We start from the raw sequence: 19081 nt of genomic DNA, 5'->3' as shown, positions 1-19081 counted from the left end.
AATTCCTCTCCCTTTCTATTTCTGTCCATCCCCAATCTGGGTATTTCTGGGGCTAGCCCAGGTTCATCCCTGCCCACATCCCTGGTCTTCCACAGTCTCTACTTGGTCTAGGATCACAGGTAAGGAATTATGATTTTAGTCATATCTCTGAGACATTTTCTTCCCAATTCTCCCTGGGTCTACTTTTCTGTCACCAAACTGCCCTTGGAGGAAGATCTTATGAGGAACTTCAGTCTATGATGGAGACACCATGGCCCAGAGTCTCTGGGTGATTTGTCTGTCAGAAGTAGATCACTGGGCTGTCATCTCCCTACTTGTACCACAATCAGCACATCTCCAAGGACTCCTGGACTCCATTCCCTCCCTTCCCACCTCAAGTCCAGAATCTCTGGTCACGTCCTCTCTCTACACTTCCCATGGCACTGATGGCTTTCAAGAGGCTTCATCCAAGGATCCTCTCACTTTCCTCCTCTGTTGATCTTGGCCCTGAACACTCCATGCCACTCTCACCATCTTGAAAATCTTCACACTTCTGGGCCCTTCTCTCTGGTCCTCTATGCTGGTGCTGCCCTGTCAGAACTATTGGGAACTGGCTTCTTGTGTACTCTGGGCCTGTTGCTTCTTTGCCTGCTCAATCTCTTAGCCTTGCTGGGGATTGATGGCTGCTGGAAACTGGTAATTTGGCTCTCTTTGTGGCAGCCCTGTGCCAGGATGGGCTTACCTTTCTGAATGCACACTGGAGGCAGGCACCCAGTGACAAGGGCTGTGTCTCCAGCAGCCTGTCCTCAGAGGTTCAGTTGGGTTCTGGACTGGACCTTACTGAGCCCTCCATGTTTGCTGTTTCACTGTAAAGTTGCTCCCAGTTCTGCTGCAGGTATGATCTCACAAGCTATGACCTATCAACATAGTGACCTTGACTGAGGGTTGCTTTCAGGGAAACTCTGATCTGGTATCTGATATGTTTTATATCATGTGATCCAGACCACCTTGGAGGCAGATGTCAATACTACCACACCTTGTGGATGAGGAGACAGAGGTTCCAAGAACTAAGGCAGCTTGTCTGAGTCCCACAGCTATATAGACGGTGAGTACCTAGGTCCACTGGCCCAAGGTCAACCCACGATGACTGCATCTTCCCCCATGCCTGACTGTAAGGGAAAAGCCAGCTTAGGTGCCATAGATATTAAAGGCCACATGGATAGTGGGTACCCAACTGCCTGGCTTTAGGTCACTCTCCCTCCTAGGCAGGCTATGCCTATTCAATGCCAAGAGAAGATTCTGAGCATGTGAACACTCTTGTGGGTCTGTGGAGTTGGAGGACCTGGATTACTCTGTCTACTCTGTCTCAGTGGGTCCACAAAGCAAAGCAAACCAGGTATTTGTGTGCCCATTTTCCAGATGAGAAAACTGAGGATCCAACAATGAATGGATGAACAATCATGGTCACAGTTAGTTGTTGGGTGACCCATCCCCAGGCTCTTTCCACAGATCCTCATCCCTGTGGCCCATAACATTGAATCATTAATTCAATCACACATTCATTCAACAATCCCTTAGTGAACGTAGCTGTGGTATGGGTCAACTGCTGAGTGGAGGGACATGAGGACCACCTAACCTGGAGGAATTCACAAACTGGTGGGGGACAATTTGGAATTTATACTACTGCTCCCTGCCTCAAGTTCCTGGAGGTCAGCACCACCCACGCAGACCAATAATGTCAGATGCAGCACAGGAATATCTCCCTAAGCTTGGGATAAATTTAACCAACAGAAGCATTCATGTGATGCTTCAGCTGCCTGTGCTTGGCCACTTTGGACATGTCACAGTATCTCATTGACCCTCAGTGACTCTGAGACCTGAGGGCTATGGTTGCCCATCTCACGGTGACTCTGAGAGACATACACAGGCTGCCCAGACTCCACATAGGCCAAAGGCAGCAGACCCAGACCTAAACTCATCCATCCGCTCCCATCTCTATACCCAGCTCAGACCTATATTGACCCTAGGGAGTAACAGCCTCACCACACAGCAGGTCTAAGCTGGGTAAGCCCCTCAATGTACAAGGAAGAATGTCAGGGTCCAGTAGCTGACAGGCCCTGGGATGAGACAAGGTTCTCAGAATCAGAAGGGGGAGAGAGACTGGCTTTCTCTATAGCAAAAGTCATAGCCCAGAATAGAACAGGTGGGTGTGGGGGATCCCTAGGGATGGGACTCTGGGGCTCTAGAGGAGGGAGAGTGAAGTGGCTGCTCAGGTCTAGGGGAGGGGAATCAAGTGGCTATTTGGGGCTCTGGTGGAAGGTAGAAGCAGAGCCAGTAGCTTCTCCTGAGTTGAGCAGGTTGACTCTCCCATCTGGTCCATCCCCCCAACTGCAAGACCTACAAAGGCACCAGGAGAGTATCCTCCACCAGGTCTTGACAGGAGAACACCAATATCCTTAATACCATAGTACTCATGACCCCCAGCCTGTACTTTCCATCTCACAGGTCCAAAACAAAGTTTTCAAGCCAACTAGAAATTTGAACTTCTAGGAGTATAGATGATATAGTCACTGTCCACTGTAGTGCCCACTGACATTTAATGTTAGTGAACTTTGTCCTTTCTTCCTGACACATCAGCTTCTTCACCAGGGTCTCTGTCATTCCTGGGCCATTTTCCCTGTCTCCAACCTCATCTCCAGGGAAATTTCCTGCTGTTGTCTGAATCCTTGAGAATCTCACAGAATGCCCAATCTTCATCCCCTCTTCAGGATGGGTTTCTATGGTTCTGAAGAAACCGCATGTCATGGCCTTGAATCAAAGCTCCCCCTGAGGCTCCTCAATGAGATATGCATGAAGAACAGTTCTAAATCAACCTGGATCCCTCACACACATGAGATTGGATGACTCTCAAAGTAGCATTGACACAGTCTAGGAAGGTTGCTTCTTTCTAAAAAAACATTTTGTTGTGCAAAGTCCCAAAGAGTCAAGAGATTGTTTAAAAGAACCTTGCATGAGAACTCCCTCCATCTGGGGTGACCTGAAGAAAATGTTCACTTATTTGGCCTTCTTGAAGAATTGTAGAGAGGCCATGGGAACATAAACACAGAGACATGGCAGAGAGTGCTAGGGTCAGGGTCAGTCTTCCTGAATAACTGCCTAGTTACTTGGAATCTCAAACCTAATCTGTTAGGGCAATAATTACACAGAATTACTCTAGACCAGAGGGGCTCTATGCAGAAGGGATCTAGGCCTATTTCCTGGGGTCTCCAGACATTCTTAATTTGTGCCTGTTGTCCTCACATGATTATTACTACTGTCTTCTCCACTCCCAATAAAGTCCCAGTATAGATGATGAATTTTGATCACTCAATCTCAAATAATTGTCAAACAACTCAGTGATGATTATGATTAGAAGGAAGAATGAGATAAAGACAAGGATGGTGATCATGACTGAATGATTTTCCTCAACTCATCAGATCAGCTGTCTTTATCTACAGGCTGAATCTCTCCATTCCACAATATTGTTTTCTCATTTTCTGATGGCCAGGCCTGATGCTGAAGGCTAATAAAACCTACATTTCACTGACCTTGTAGATGAACATGATGGCATAAAATATATCATGTAGTGTTCAGGGGGAGCCCCTGGGAGTTCCCTGAGCCACTTCTGCTTCTCTCCTGTTAGGGTGCATGTCTAACTCCTGCCTCTTGCCTTGGACTCCTCACATCCTGGGGACTGGTGCCAGGTTCCATCCTAAGAACTTTTTCCACAGCACCCCCATATGGGCATGACTCTCTGACTACTCAGAACCCAGAAGCTGTGGTTTCCCCTAGGGGCTGTCCCAAGTCTCAGGGAGAAAAATAAAAGGGGACTGTCCCTAAACATATTATCCCCAGCTATACTAATGCCCAGCCTCAGCTCCTCTCCCCCCACCAGCTCCTGCACCTGCAGCAGATGTCTCACCACAAACCACATCCTTACAAGGTGACCACACTCAGAAATTTGGAAATTCATATCTGGCGGGATCCTGAAGATCCTCACAGGGCTGGGCAGGGGATCTCACCAGCTGTTGCAACTGCAGCTCTAGATGCCCATGCCCTCCCCTGATCCATACTGATATACACTGAGAGCTAAATTCTGGCAGTGAGAGAGGAGTCTTGGTTCAGCTGGCCCTTTTCTCAGTGTCCCTGGAGTCTGGCTTGTCTCTCCTTTTGAAAAGGGGTAGGTATGCTATTCCAGTGCTCCCCTGTCAGAAGGACTTGTCCTAGACTCCTGCTGCCTCATTTCTACTCACAGTCCTCAGAGACTCTCCCTGTGGGTATAAGGTGCTCATTCTTCCTAGGCCCAGTTGTCCTCAGCTTCCTGCTCCTGCCATCCCAAATGGCTCTTCTCAACTCATGTGATTGTCCCACTGCAGGGTGGGGAATTGGGGATTCTGAGACAGAGGATGACAGTATTGTTCTGGGGACCTAAGAATGGTTCTGAGTCTCAGAATTCTCAGTTAGGGGCTAGCTCTGTAGAACCAAGCCCCTTTGGAGAGCCTTCCAAGATCTTAAGAACACTGCCTCCTCTGGCAATATTTGGGGAGGAGAGTATTCCCTACCTCAGCTCTCCCCAGGAATTGGGAGAGACTCTTTTCCCCTAGTAGAATATATGCTATCACAGACTCACTGAGCTGGAAGGGATATTCTAGTTCCTTCTGTTGATCACTTAGTAGAGGTACAGAGAGGGAGTTTTTCTTGCATAAAGCACACAGCAACTTTGTATAAACTCTGTGTCCTGGGACTTTAACAATATCAGCCAAGACCTGGGAGGACCAGACATTTTAAAACACCTGGCATGATGTGAGCCTGAAACTGGATGGTGGTTTTTTAGGCAATTTTAATTCTTTAACTTCAATCTCTCCATCCAAGTTCTTAGAATGCCTGACATGGACAGTCCAATATGGGGCAGCAGAGACCAGACATGGAGAGCTGAGACCTGGAAAGAGTTGAAGCTCTTCACAGGGGAGGCTAGACATCCAGTGGCAGGCTGCAGGGGTTGTTACAGGAGGAGATGTGCAGGGATTTTCTGCAGTGTTAGTTTTCCATCATCCTAACAAACACCAGAAATAATGAACTAATATGAATAAAAGGTATCTTCTTCCTTTCAGGTGTCTACATTTTGGTCCATGAGCAGTTGACTACATCACTTTGACCCTGAAGTAAGGGAGTCTATCATGTTGGGCAGCACATGGTAGAGAGGATCTGCCCACCTCATGGTAGGTAAGGGTAAGAGGAAAAGAGAGAGGAATGGGGACTCCATTAACACCTTGAAGGGCACACTGTCTATGACTGGAGACCTTCCACAAGCCCCAGAACTTAAAGGTTTTGCCATCTCAACACTACCATAAAGCCAGACTGCAACATCAAGGACCCTTCTACCTGCACTCGCTGCTCCACTTCCAGCTCTAGAACTTGAGATGGCTTTTAAAAAACTTATAAAAAGAGACAAAAGCTAGAAAATGTGCAATGTTAGCAAAACAGAATCTTACAGTGTTTGGTTTTTTTTGTTACAATATTTCATAATAATATTTCATGAGAATTTTCATGTTTTTGCCATAGGCCTGTAGACAAGGGGCCTGGAAGGAAATGAAAAAAAAAAAAAAAAAAAAAAAAAAAAAAAAACATTTTTCATCCAAGACTTTCAAATCAGAATTAAGCTGCTTTGCTACATTATGTTCAAAGGAAGATGTGTTCAAAGGCAAAGACTAATCACAATTTTGTTCACAAATCTCAATTTAAAGGAGTCCTATGTAAGAAAAACACTTAGAAATTATATCCTTGCATGGACTTCAAAAGTTGATCTTACAAATTTTTTTTAAAAAATAGATAATGAAAAATATTTTATCCAGCAGAGCTGGACATCAGGCTGGCTGCTACTGTAACTTGGACCATTTATCTCCAGTCACATTTCAGCTAATTGCTGCATGGAACCATGTGATGATGCTTTTGACCCCAAGCACACTTTGTATTGTTTGGGATCCAGATTGGGGTCATGGAAGACAGGGTGTTGGACACGCACTACTCCTACCTCATGGATTCTGAACATTTTCAAACATGCTTGGAGAACATTATTGAAAATGTCCACATCCTTCAGCCCCAGCCATGGATGAAATTGCCACTCACTTGGACAAGATTTCCCTTATAAGTACAAGTAATGCCAAATCCATAGTTTCTCCAGAAACCAGTTATTTTTAGTAAAAGGAAAAAAACGGTTGTCCCTGGGAACTTTCCCATCATAAATAATCTTTCACTCATACTGTCTAAAGATGATTGTGGAATGTGTTTATTGGCCCCAAACTCTATTTGCTCAACACTGTTGCAGGAGTTCCATGGTAAACACCAGGTCAACTTCACAGAAGAAGTGCAAAGATTTGTTGTGGAATGGGAATATCTTGCCCTGAGGGCCAGAATAATTAAAAATTCTAAAGATGAAGGCAAAACCTTCATATCACCTTTAGGGTACTTACTGCTATAATTTCTCATCAGTTCCACTAGTTTGGCCTTATCAGGGTTGGAGTCAGAATTAAAAAGTAGTATAACCACTTTGTTGTACTACTCAAAAACCTCACAAAAACCTCACAAACATGTCAAAATGTCCAGATAATGGCATCAGTATATGACATTTTCATCTTTGGGCTCTTTGTGTTTGTTCTTGTATCCAGGGAACTGGAAGGGAACAAGCTACTTCAGGGAATTGGAGAGGAAGAATAGGTATCCAGACTTCTGGTTGATTCTGTTGGCCAGCTCCTGAGTGTCTAGTTCCTCGTGCTCCACTAACTGGATATTGCTGAAAATATTCTGTAGGTGTGCATGCCTCCTCACACCAATTAACATCTTTCCTTTATACTTCCTGTGTAAAAGCAGTAGGTTCAGAATGTACTTTGCCCCATACATGGGATTCACCACAGGACGATAGCCACAACAGATCTCCTTGAAGTCCATGATGCATACCCGGGTCTTGGTGGTGGCCTTAATCATTTCCACTACCTACATGATGATGTCATCCAAGGCTTGCATCTAGGCTGAGTCTATTCTTCTTGGGAGGGAGGGGTACAGGGTGGCTAATGGTCCACAGCCAAACACAAATTCTTCCCAGTCAGAAATTCTCATTGCAGAACTTCCTCTTGAGAGCAAGACTGAAACCTCATGAAGGAGCAGGGATTCACAGATGTTGGTCCTCTATGCATCTCTGTGTTGCTGTATTTGCTCATTAGGATGATTTCTCAGTGTATTGTGTGATGACTCTGCTCTGTAATTTGGCAACTGAGAATGTAGCTGTGCAGTTTGTACTGGTAGCTTGGGTTTTTGTTCAGGGTGAGCATGATAGCTTAGTGAATCTTACTGTTCTGGAGATCTCAGATGTACCCCTTCTTCTTCTGTTCAGAATGCCCATTAAAAAAAAAAGCTGATGTATCTCACAAGACTCAAAATATTTCTGTAGTACTCAGTCCTGTCTGCCTGAAGAACAGGGACTCAATGATATTTAAACTCCTCAGGGAACTCTTCAGGTGATCTCTGTTGATGTAAAGATCATCATCTGCTTCCAGATCACTGTCCAAGCAGTGGTCATGCATATACTCGAGTATCATGAAAGTCTTCTGGGGTGGGTAAGTGCCATCCACACCCCATAGTGGCACAATTGCAAATGGTACAGGTGTGTCTTAATACTCACTAGAGAAAAACTCCACTTTCCCAGAAATTGTTTTAAGTCATGTTCTGAAGGCAGCCACAACAGGAGTCTGAAGTATTTCTGGGTGGTCATGACTCCCACAGAGAGAAGTTTCCTGTCATGCGAGGCCGCCACTGGGCCAAGCCTTGTGGCTATAGCTATGCCCTACAGACATCTTCTTGTGCCCTGCAGGCCTGGGATCCTTTTGCCCACCAGCAATCCTTCAGGCTGGTATGGCACCACTAACCCACTGTTTTCAGTTCTGAAGCACTGGGTAAGACAAGCCTGTGAAGCCAGCCCAAAGCCCAGTAGGAGTCAGATATGAGGCAACAAGCAGAGCTAGGCTTGCCAACTTGTCTGGAGCCATGCCCACACCAATCTGCCTGTAGGGCCACTTTCACCGCCTATGTTCAGAAGCCCTCCCACCACAGCTCGCAGCAGCAGAGACTGGTTGCCCTCATGCTAGGAAGCCTGGTCCCAGCTTCTCAGCCGGTGCCTAAGGCCATCTTTGCCCATGGCAACACTGGAGCTGACAGCAGGCCTGGTGCTGAGGCTTCATTATGCACACCTGCCTGCACAACAGTGACCTGCTCCTTTAAGAGGGGAACATGCCCTGCTCATGCAAGCTGCATCTCCTGAGCAAGGCCGCCATGACGATCCTAGCTTTAGCAAAGAAGTATGGGGCAAATGAAAATTCATTGGCAATGGCACTTGCTCAGAGATCTTGGTCCTGCCCTTATGGTGCCCCGGCAGGCTCCATCCCTGTTCTCCATGTGGCCTAGACTGCTGCTGCTGCTCCTGCACATGGCTCACCATTGCCCTTTGATATATTTTGAGTTAATTTTTGTGCAATGTGAAAAATAGGGTCTAGTTTTATTCTTCTACATATTCCACTATGACCTTCTATCATGCTGTTTCTGTGACAGAGTCAGAAGCTCATGGGGACCTGTGAAGCCACGAGCCAAAAATTAATCTGCCCTCCTCTAACTTGTTCCTGTCAGGTATAATGGTCACAGTGAAGAAGAGCTGACCACCACAAATTGGACAGTTGCAGAGCACATTAGTGTTTCTGGTAGTCCTGACCAGCATGAAATACTGAGGGGAGTCCTAAGACTTAAGAAGGGTAAGAGATGGGAACTTGAGAACCTGGGAAATTAATATCTCTGCTAAAGGTACTTACATAGCTGAACATAAATCATAACAATGACATACCCTTGTATTTTAGTTTCTAACATATTATATTATAAATTAAATACAGGAGAAAAAATTCATAGTTTGAATCAATAATGGAAATGAACACAAAATTTCCAGTGTGCACATCATAATTGTGACAACAACATTATAAACAATAAGGAAGAGATGAGGGTAGGAGAAGAGGGAACATGGTAATAGAACTCAGGCATATGTTGGTATTGATGTAAAACACATAGAAACCACTATAAAAATAAATTTCAAATATAGATAAAAGGATATAAAAGGCAACAAAAGTGGTATGATGGGGAATAAATAAACCAATCAAAATGGAAGCTGCTAGTGGAGCAGTGAGGAACCTAAAACAAAGGAAAAAACACATGTAGAAAACAGTGCATTGGCAGAAGTCTGTCATTATCTGTGATCACATTAGATGGAACAGATGAGTCTTGGTTTCTAAATACCTAAGAAGCCTGCATCCACACAAAGTTTCACACAATTTCTCTACAATATTGCATTAGGGAGATAAGCTTGGGTTTGATGGATTCTCTTCTAACAGAAACAATGCACCTGGTAACACAAACTTGACCTGCCATGACTTCCCATGCTTTGCCAATGCCACCAATCTGAGACACAGGACAGGATACCTTTTGGTACAACAGGCACAGAATGAGACTGGACACCCTGACGATAGGCTCTCCAGTGACTGAAGACTTGGGGTCTTCAGGAGGGGGGCTGCTACTCTGGGAATCCTAAACAAGAAAGGAATAGTCGAGGGGCATTCAGAAGAATCCAGGAGAGAAGCCGGAGTTGCACAGAGTTCAGGAGTGAGCCCATCCCTGGGGGTGAACAGGAGGAATGGGAATAAGGAGAGTTTAAACTTTGTCTGAGGTTGTAGTGACCACATTTTGAGGGTCAGACTAACACAGGGTCACCCCCAGGACACTGGCAAGAGCCAAAGCATAAGAGGACCTCACCTGTAAAATGCACTGAAGGAGGCTGATTGTATGTATAAGCATGGCACACCATGCTGGTTGAATTTCCTTAGGGAGAACATGCTAAGGTCCAGATGCTATAGGAGAGAGCACAGTGTGAGAAGATGGGGCTCCTAGGGACTATTTCCTTCTCCCAGCATGACTGCATGTGCCTCCTGCTAATTTCAGTGAACTATTTATCACTGTCCAGAAGTCATCCCTGGGAAGGCTTCTCTATCTTAGGGTCCTCCAAAGATGCCTACACAGTTTTCTCTGGCATTTCCTCCCACTTCCAGCCATACATACCTTTCCTTAGAAAGAATTTCCTATGTGGTCTTGCATGAGGGAGTGGGGCACATGGTCACTTCTCACTCCACCCTGGCTAAGGCAGTATACAACTCCCATGGAAACCCAGAAGAAAAGGGTCTCCCTCCATCAGGGGATAGTCCCCTCTACACTGCTGCAGTTGTTTAAGATCTCCACTCCCATACCCAGTTGGGAGGGGTGTCTTGCCTGGATGGGTGAGTCCCCTCTACCCTGGCTGCCACAGTATATGAGCTACCCTGGACACTCAGGTGGAAAGGGTCTCCCAGTGGATATCCCGACTGGAGGGGTGAGTCCCCTCTACCCTGCCTGCAGTGGTAAAGGAGCTCACCCCGACACTCAGGTGGGAAGGATCTCCCAACAGGAGGCTCCAGTCTGCTCTACCCTGACTGCAGCAGTGTACAAGGTCCCCCTCGACGATCTGAATGGTTTCCCACCTGGTGGGAGGAAACCCTCTACCTTGTCTAGTGGGGTATAGGAGTCCCCCCACCCACAAAGGTGGGAGTGGTCTTCCGCCTGGACAGGCGAGTCCCCTGTACCCTGGCTGTGGTGGTACAAGAGTTCTCCGCGATTCCCAGGTGGGAGGGGTCTCCCGCCTAGAGGGGTGACTCACCTCTACCATGGCTGCTGGGGTATACAAGCTCGCATGACACCCAGGTGGGAGGAGTTCCTTGCCTGGAGGGGAGAGTCCCTGCTACAGCTTTATATGTGGCCCCTCCCCACACCCAAGTGGGAGGGGTCTCTTGCCTAGAGGGGAGAGTCTGCTCTACCCTGGCTGTGGCAGGATTAGAGATCCACCTGAAAACCACGTGAAAGGGGTCTCCCGCCTGGAGGGGCCAGTCCCTGCTACCCTGGCTGCAACTTTACACCTGACCCCCAACACCCAGGTGGGAGCGGTCTCTGGCCTGGAGGAGCGACTCTCCTCTACCCTGGCTGCAGCGGTATAGGAGCTCCCCCTGACACCCAGGTGAAATGGGTCTTCCACTTGGAGGGGCAAGTCCGATCTACACTGGCTGCGGTGGATACAAGCTCCCCCAGACACCCAGGTGGGAGGGGTCTCCCACATGGAGGGGCGAATCCCCTCTACCTTGGGCTGCTGTGGTATAGGAGCTCCCATGACAATCAGGTTTGAGGAGTCTACCGGCTAGAGGGTAAAGTACTCTCTACCCGGCCTTTGGTGGTATTGGAGCTCTCCTGGATACCCAGGTATAAGGGGTCTCACACCTGGAGGGGCAAATCACTTCTACCCTGTGACAATATAAGAGCGTCCCCTGACACCAGGTGGGAGGGGTCTCCCTCCTGAAGGGGCGAGTTCCCTCCACCCTGGTTGCAGCGGAATAGGAGCTCCTCCCTCAACAACCAGATAGTGGGAGGGGTCTCCCTCCTGGAAGGGCGAGTCCCCTCTACCCTGGCTGTGTCGGTATAAGAGCTCCCCCGACACATAGCGGGGAAAGGTCTCCAGCCTGAAGCAGCAAGACTCCTCTATCATAGCTGGGGAGATATACAAGCTCCACCAGAACCCAGGTGGGAGGTGCCTCCCGCCTGGAGGGGCAAGTTCCCTATTCCCTGGCTAAGGCGGTATATAAGCTCCCCCCAAACACAGTTGGGAGGCACGTCCTGCCTGGAGAGGCGAGTCCCCTCTACCCTGCCTGCAGCAGTACATGAGCTCCCCTACCCTGACATACTTGTTGGAGGGGTCTCCCTCCTGGAGGGGTGAGTCTTCTCTACCTTGGCTGGGGCGGTATACTAGCCCCCCCATACCAAGGATGGAGGGGTCTCCTGCTTTTAGGGGTGAGTCCCCTCTACCCTAGCTATGGTATAGGAGCTCTCCCCAGACACTGAGGTGGGAGAGGTCTCCAGCCTGGAGAGGCGAGTCCCCTCTACCCTGGCTACAGAGACATAAGTGTTCCCCCAGACACCCAGGTTGGAGGGGTCTTTGCCTGGGAGGAGAGAATCCCCTCTACCCTGGTTTCAGAGGTATATGAACTCCCCCCATACCAAGGTGGGAGAGGTCTCTTGCGGTTTTATATACATTGTTCTTAAAGGTGGAAATATTTTATATCATTAGAAGTATATTAGATTTTTAAAATATTATTTGAAAAACAATTTAATAAAGTGTCGTATTTGGTCAATACACATGCTCACAAGGAATATCATTCATCCATAAAAATGAAGGAAATCTTGCCTTTTGTGACAACATAGATACCATTGGAGGGCACCTTGCTAAGTGAAATTCTCCATACAGAGAAAGACAGACTGATCCTCTTGATATATAGATATAAGGAACTGCATTCAGAGGAATTGCCAGGATATCAGGTATGGAGAAAAAGAAGAGATATTGGCAAAATAGTACAAATTTTCAGTTACAAATTAATAAGTTTGAGAGATCAAATAATATACAACATGGTGACTATAGTTAACACTATTGCATAGTATATTTGCAATTTGCAGGACAGTAGATCTTAAATATTTTTACCACAAAATAAATGGAGAAAATAAAAAATAAATTTAAAAAGTAACTTTTTGAGACAATGTATATCTTAACAAATGTGATTGCCATAATTTTTTTTTGCAACATGTATTTGAATAAAATCATGTTGTATATCTTAGACATATATTTTGTCAGTTGTATCTCAATAAAGCTGGAAAAACGACATAAAATGTAAAAAAATATATCTGTACTTCAATAAGACTTATCCTAGTAGTTTATTTTAAGTAAGATTATCATACTGAAATAGTCTGGGTTATTGGGCAAGTTATGATACTTCCTGTGATATCTTAAAGTTATTTATTATGAAGAACTGAAATAATTTTAGGTTTATTAATATAGGGATAAAATAACTCTTTGGGCTACCTTACTCTCATAGTTTTAATGTATGCCACTATTACTGTGTTATAAAAAGATAAACCTGTGGTGTTTATAGTTACTGTGTGTCGAAATGATTTCCAAGAGTATTTCAGAATAAGGGGTTATGTAGTACAGAGGTAAGCAAATTATATTCCATAGACCAAAAAGAGTCACCAGTTTTTAAAAATAGAGTTGATTGGAACATGGTCATATTCACTTGTTTATGTATTTTTCCATGGCTACCTTTGAGCTACCATGATAGAGTACTTGAGGTAGTTAGGTAAGTCCTGGAAAATCGAAAGTATTTATTTTCTAATTAGAAAACGTCCTGATTCTGATATAATACCTAAGGAAATCATTTAGAAAAGAAAAGAACAAAGTCTATGAGGCTCAGATACCATACAAAACTGGTCATGTTTTTTGAGAAAATGTAGCAAAACATTCAGGATTATCTTCATTACTGGACTGCAGTCTATACATTAACAATTAACTTCATACCACCTGGGTTCTAATCAATATTAAATTTCAATGTGTAATACTTTTAACTATTCCTGAATTATTAAAAGTCCTTGGGTATGCTTATTAAACATTTTCTAAATAGGTTATTGGAAGATATAATGTACTCCCTTTGATTTCCAAGTTTGAGATAATTTTTCTTAGTACCACTGAAGTAAAAAAAAAATCAATCAATCCATATTCAATCTTCTGGTTTTTACTTTGTTATCTAATCATATCTCTATCCTGATTTCATTATAATTGCTTTGGAATACAGTTTCTAAGGCACACATAAAATGTACAAAATTAATTTTCATAAAGATTTCCATATAAATGATTCACACTTATGATTTTTTTTTATCCCTTGGGCTATGATATTACCTTTATAATTTCTGGCATTTATTTTATTATTCATAATAAAAATAACGTGCTCTTATTAGATTACAATATACTTTGCATCATAGCACTGTTCACCTTAATTACTGATTACTGCTTATTTAATTATGGAGGGCTTTCAATGCTAAGGGGCTATATTTATCCATAATATTTATAAATAATACTGTACATGTGAAACATCAAAAGGTTTGTAAAAACGTAGCATAGACTTCTTAAGCATCTACTTTATATTTTAAATATCAAGGTTTCATTTATGCATAAATCTTCAACATACTCTCAATGTAGTATCCCTTCTTGTCAAATTTAAGGGTACTTCATTGTCTTCTTTTTGACTGCCAGTCTGGAGACATTTTAAAAGTATCACACTAACTAAATCAATAGAAATAATATTTGACCCTACACGTATTACTGAAGCAGATATTGGTCATTTTCTTTCTTTTTCTTCTACTTTTTCTTTAGCTTTGGCTATAAAACTTATATATTATATTCAAGAATGTTTTGTTGAGAGAAATATCATCATGCCGATATAGTTTGTCATTATTTCAACAAATATAACACATTTTGTTAAGAAAATATTGGTTTTAATTAAAAAGAGTTTTTCAGACATATTTCTGAATCCAAATTGCAGTCCATCAAATGTTGTAACATAGAGATTACATAGTATATTTAGCTTTTGTGTGTGTGTGGTGATGGGGATTAATCCCAGTGCTGTGTGCATACTGGGCAAGTGCTATACCACTGAGCTACATACCCAGCTCCAGTATACTTAGCATTTTGAGAATCTTTATAAATACATAACATTGAGTTTGAAATGTTTATGTGTATAATAATTATGTAGGAAGCTTGTTAATATGCTTATTATAGGAATCCATCTATAGAGATTTTAAGATTAAAAATGTCAATATATCCAGAAATATGCATTGCAACAGGTATCAGAAGTTATCTCCCTCATGTTTATAAAGCTTTTCTAAAATATGCATTTTATTGCCAGTCTTTTCAAAATCTTAGATATAAGCCATATTTTCTCCTTATATTTAGGAAAATGATAAATATATCCAGTTTTAATTTATTTGAAATATTGAACCTCATGTCTATTGAGCTGATAAATCCTTCATTTAAATGGGTCTTCATGAGAATTTAAGCAATTGGTTCAATCCATCTTCCCAAAGAAGGGACCCCCAAACTAGAAACATTTGTAGTTCTGTGGATCAAAGCCAAAACCATGTGGCTTTATTTAGTGATGCTGCTGGGTGAATATCAGATATTTTCTGGGAACTATAGTTCCTATATAAAATAAGTTCAATCAGAAGAAAACACACCATACCCAATAAAACTTAGTTCTATACCAATAAATAATGAAAATTAAAAGCTATAAAATTATGGTAAACATTAATTTTTGGTCTTAATTTTATTGCTTGAAAATTTAACTAACATTCCAAAGGTACAAACAGCAATAATTTATTTAATGATTTATACTTTACAGCAAAAATAAAATGAAGAAATATTGTTGGTTAAAAATTTGTACTTCTACTCTGAGTTGTGTTGGACAATTTGTTTGACATTCTCTATTTCTGTTTACTTGTTTTTGAAGTGGGAATAACAAGGGCACCTAGCTCACAGAATTGTTATCATAATAAAATGTGTTAAACATATTTTAGAGGACCGTCTGATGCCTAACAACCTTAATTTAAAAATCACCATCATTATTATTGCCATTACTATTATTTCATTACAATGACTGAAAAGTGTGATTAAACTAAAGTATGCTGAAGACCATGCTATAAAACCATAGATCATTAAAAACATTCAAGTGTTCAGTTAAACAATGTTTCTTCTGTTACCAACAGATGGACAGTATACAAGGATCCATGTGTAGTGATTCTTAATTAATAGTTCTAGGCCAGAGCCCACTAATTTTTAAACAAATGTGTTAGTTGATTATTATGTTTCTGTTTCCCTTGCTTGAGAAGTCTCTGCCCTTCTAATTGATTAAGGATCATATCTATATTTTTGTATCATGTTTCAAAAAACCTAACACACTGATTGTCACCAAACACTCAAAATTATTGTTGTTTTGAAAATGTGCTTTTAACATTATAATGGATAGAGAGAGAGCTAGAGAGAGAGATTAAGAGAGAGAAAGAGAGAGAGAACTACGGTAAACAAAGAAAATTAAGGTCACATGGATAAAAGTTTTTATCATCATATTTACCTATACACAACTACCACCAGCAATAAAACCATATTGCCATAAATAATAAAATTGCCATGTTACTATAGAGTTGGGCCCAACTCCTAACTGTCCCAAACTTAACTGAATTATTTGCATAAAGCATGTGGTATATCAGTTACTAACACCTAGATAAAATGCAGAACTTTTTTTTTAATTCTGTAGTATAGACATATCCTCTGTAATTTTATCAGAGTTTATTTTTTATTGGTTTTATTCATTAAAATGACAAGATAGGGGGACTATCGAAAATATGGAAAAGCTACATGTTAAAGCAGTTAAATTTTTCACCTGAAATTCTACCAATAACTACAATATTTAAATTATTATAATTTTAATGGAATAGCATTACCATTCAGCCCTCAAAAATGATTTTCCCAGCCACATTATGTTTTCCTTTTTTAAGATGCATCAGCACCTTGTCCTGCCTTTTAAAGCCTTCACTATACTTTAAAATGTTTTTAATAGATGAATTCTTTTACAAATGGATAATGACATGTTTATGGACATCAGAATACTTCACTCAAAGCAGTGCATATTGTTCCAACAGAGTCCTGATCTATAGTATACCCAAAGTGTTTGCAAGATAATAGACTGCTAAATGAGTTAACAGTTTTTATAATGAGAATCTTCTGGTTTTTAAAGTGAGATAATAGGGACCTGTGCTGCAAATGGCCTTCAATGAAAGTGACTTTTAGAATGATCCAAATATTATTTGGAAACATGAAGCTTCAGGCACAGCATTATTAGTGTTCACACACTTAATTTGGATTTTTAAATAAGTTTTGAAGCCATCGCTGTCTTTAGGAAATTTTTTGATGTGTCTGTAATACATGATGAGAATTATTTTGGCAGCAGTAGTAGACAAAGATGAGAGGAAAGAGATAAAGGAATTCTTGGCTTGTTCTTCTTAGTTTTCTGTTTAAATCCAATTCCTCAGACATGAGACAGAAATGAAGGTCTAGCCATGGGAATTCTTTAAAGAGACCTGTAAATTTAGGCAATTTGACAAAAATTGAAGGAAACTGGCTCAACCTTCTGTGGGAAGCAGAATCAATCTATGAAAAAAGTGTTGATGAATGACCAAAGGGGATCTGTTTGAAGAAGGAGGAAAACCTTTGTTTCTCTGAGGAATAAAGCTGTAATCACTACTGCTAGTTGCAGGTGGCTGAAGAATAATAGAATCAGATATTTTTGAAGACACTAGTTTTCAGATTCACTTATTAATTTGGAAAATATCAGAAAATGACCGAGTTCTTAATGTGTCTTAGGAACTGAATTGGATATAAAAGTAATTGAATTGGATGCCATTTGTAACAATACAATTTTGTTAAAGAATTTATGGATTTAAAAAAAAAAGCACAATCCAATGTAAAGATGCATATGATGAGAAAGTATTATCTGGGACTATGGAGATAAGAAGTAATGAAATTACTGGTGCATATCACTGCACAATCTCCTGAGAAAGTAGCTAAGATGTTTCTTCTTTCTTTCTTTTTTTTTTTTTCTCTTGTTACAGGAGATTTAGGCAGCATCATTCAAGAACTGATTTAGAGATTCATAAAATATCATGGTAGAAGTGAACCTTAGGGGCTACCCACTTTACCCCTTGGTTACAGATTTCTCTGACACTGAATTAACACCTAGAAAGTAGCTGCTGGCAGGGACCCTCTCATAAACAGCAAGGAGGCAGCACAAGGCTGATCATTAAGAGGCACACATTCTACCTCACTCATTTATGTAAAATAATTTCAGCTAGGCAATGCAAATGATCTTGGACAGAATAAAAAATGAGAAGAAAATCACTTTACACTAGCAATCTTAAATTATTTTTCCTCCCCACACTCAAAAGCAAGAGCAATTGACAATCCCCACACCTAATTATGTAGGTTTCTGTGTTGCATATATCTTCTAAATTGAATTAATTACTTTGTCATTGTAGACAAGAATCTGCAGGGACTTTTCTTCAAGTCAGTCCAAGTTCTGTGGAATCAAATACTGATTGGTTTCAAATAGTTTATGTTAGTGAATTTACATTGGGCAATTTGTATCTTTTGCTGTAATTGTTAAGTAACTTTGGCAATTTTAGATTACCACCTATAGTCATTTTAGTTCTTTATAATTAAATCCTGAGAATCATAGCATCTTTTGCTTAATATCATAATGGCTATTGGCTAAAGGATGGTTGATTATATTAGTTACTCTGCTCTATATCATCCCTAGGAAGTAAGTCAGCTTGTTATCCACAAAACAACCATGTATTTTGGGTTACAGTCATATTTTCAGGGAAGTATTCCCTGCATTCTTATATATTTAGATTCCAACTGTGGATCCCTTGTCTATATTATATGCTGCCTAAAAAGACAGAGAAAAATTTGAAATGGTTGAAAATGATTAAGATTTTTGGAATTTCTTCCTAGGTTTCATGTTCTGCCTTCTTCAAACATGCACCAGGAAAAATAATTATTATTTATTTGTTATTTTTTCAACTCAGTTCCACCCAGGAGTATAATAATTGGATATTTTCAAATGTCCACTTTTTGTCCTGAATCACTCTGGTCTTTAACTGGTCATCTCTACAGCAGCATAATACTAAGTAGTGAATATGGGAAATACCACCGTAGGTAGATCAGGTGTACCTGTTGCTTGGATCTCTCTCCTTTGATTCTCACAAATATAATCACAGTTAAGATTTTTTCAGTTTCTACTTAGATATACTCTGAATTATTTTTCAAGCTTTTTTCATTTGACTCATTTCTTTTTCTTTAAAATCTTTGTATGTCTCCTAGAAAATCTCATATTCTTTGAGATTAAGAGTCATGGCATATTCACACCATTATGCCCATGTCTCCAGCATAGTCTTGACATGCAGCTGAGACTGCTGGTAAACAATATGCAAATTACTGCAAGTTAGAGAGCAATTAATCTTTTAA

At 41.6% G+C, this 19081-nt stretch overlaps 2 pseudogenes; both read right to left on the bottom strand.

Moving 5' to 3' along the window:
- Positions 1–793: 793 nt before the first annotated feature.
- On the bottom strand, positions 794–7415 carry LOC114083619 (chondroitin sulfate synthase 1-like; annotated as a pseudogene).
- A 30-nt stretch (positions 7416–7445) lies between these two features.
- LOC139707006 (chondroitin sulfate synthase 1-like) overlaps positions 7446–19081 on the bottom strand; it is a 32745-nt pseudogene continuing 21109 nt past the window's right edge.

Source organism: Marmota flaviventris, chromosome 9 (assembly GCF_047511675.1).
Source record: "Marmota flaviventris isolate mMarFla1 chromosome 9, mMarFla1.hap1, whole genome shotgun sequence".
Taxonomy (NCBI): domain Eukaryota; kingdom Metazoa; phylum Chordata; class Mammalia; order Rodentia; family Sciuridae; genus Marmota; species Marmota flaviventris.
Note: the sequence above shows the minus strand (reverse complement) of the source record. Positions and strands in the feature narration are given on the sequence as shown.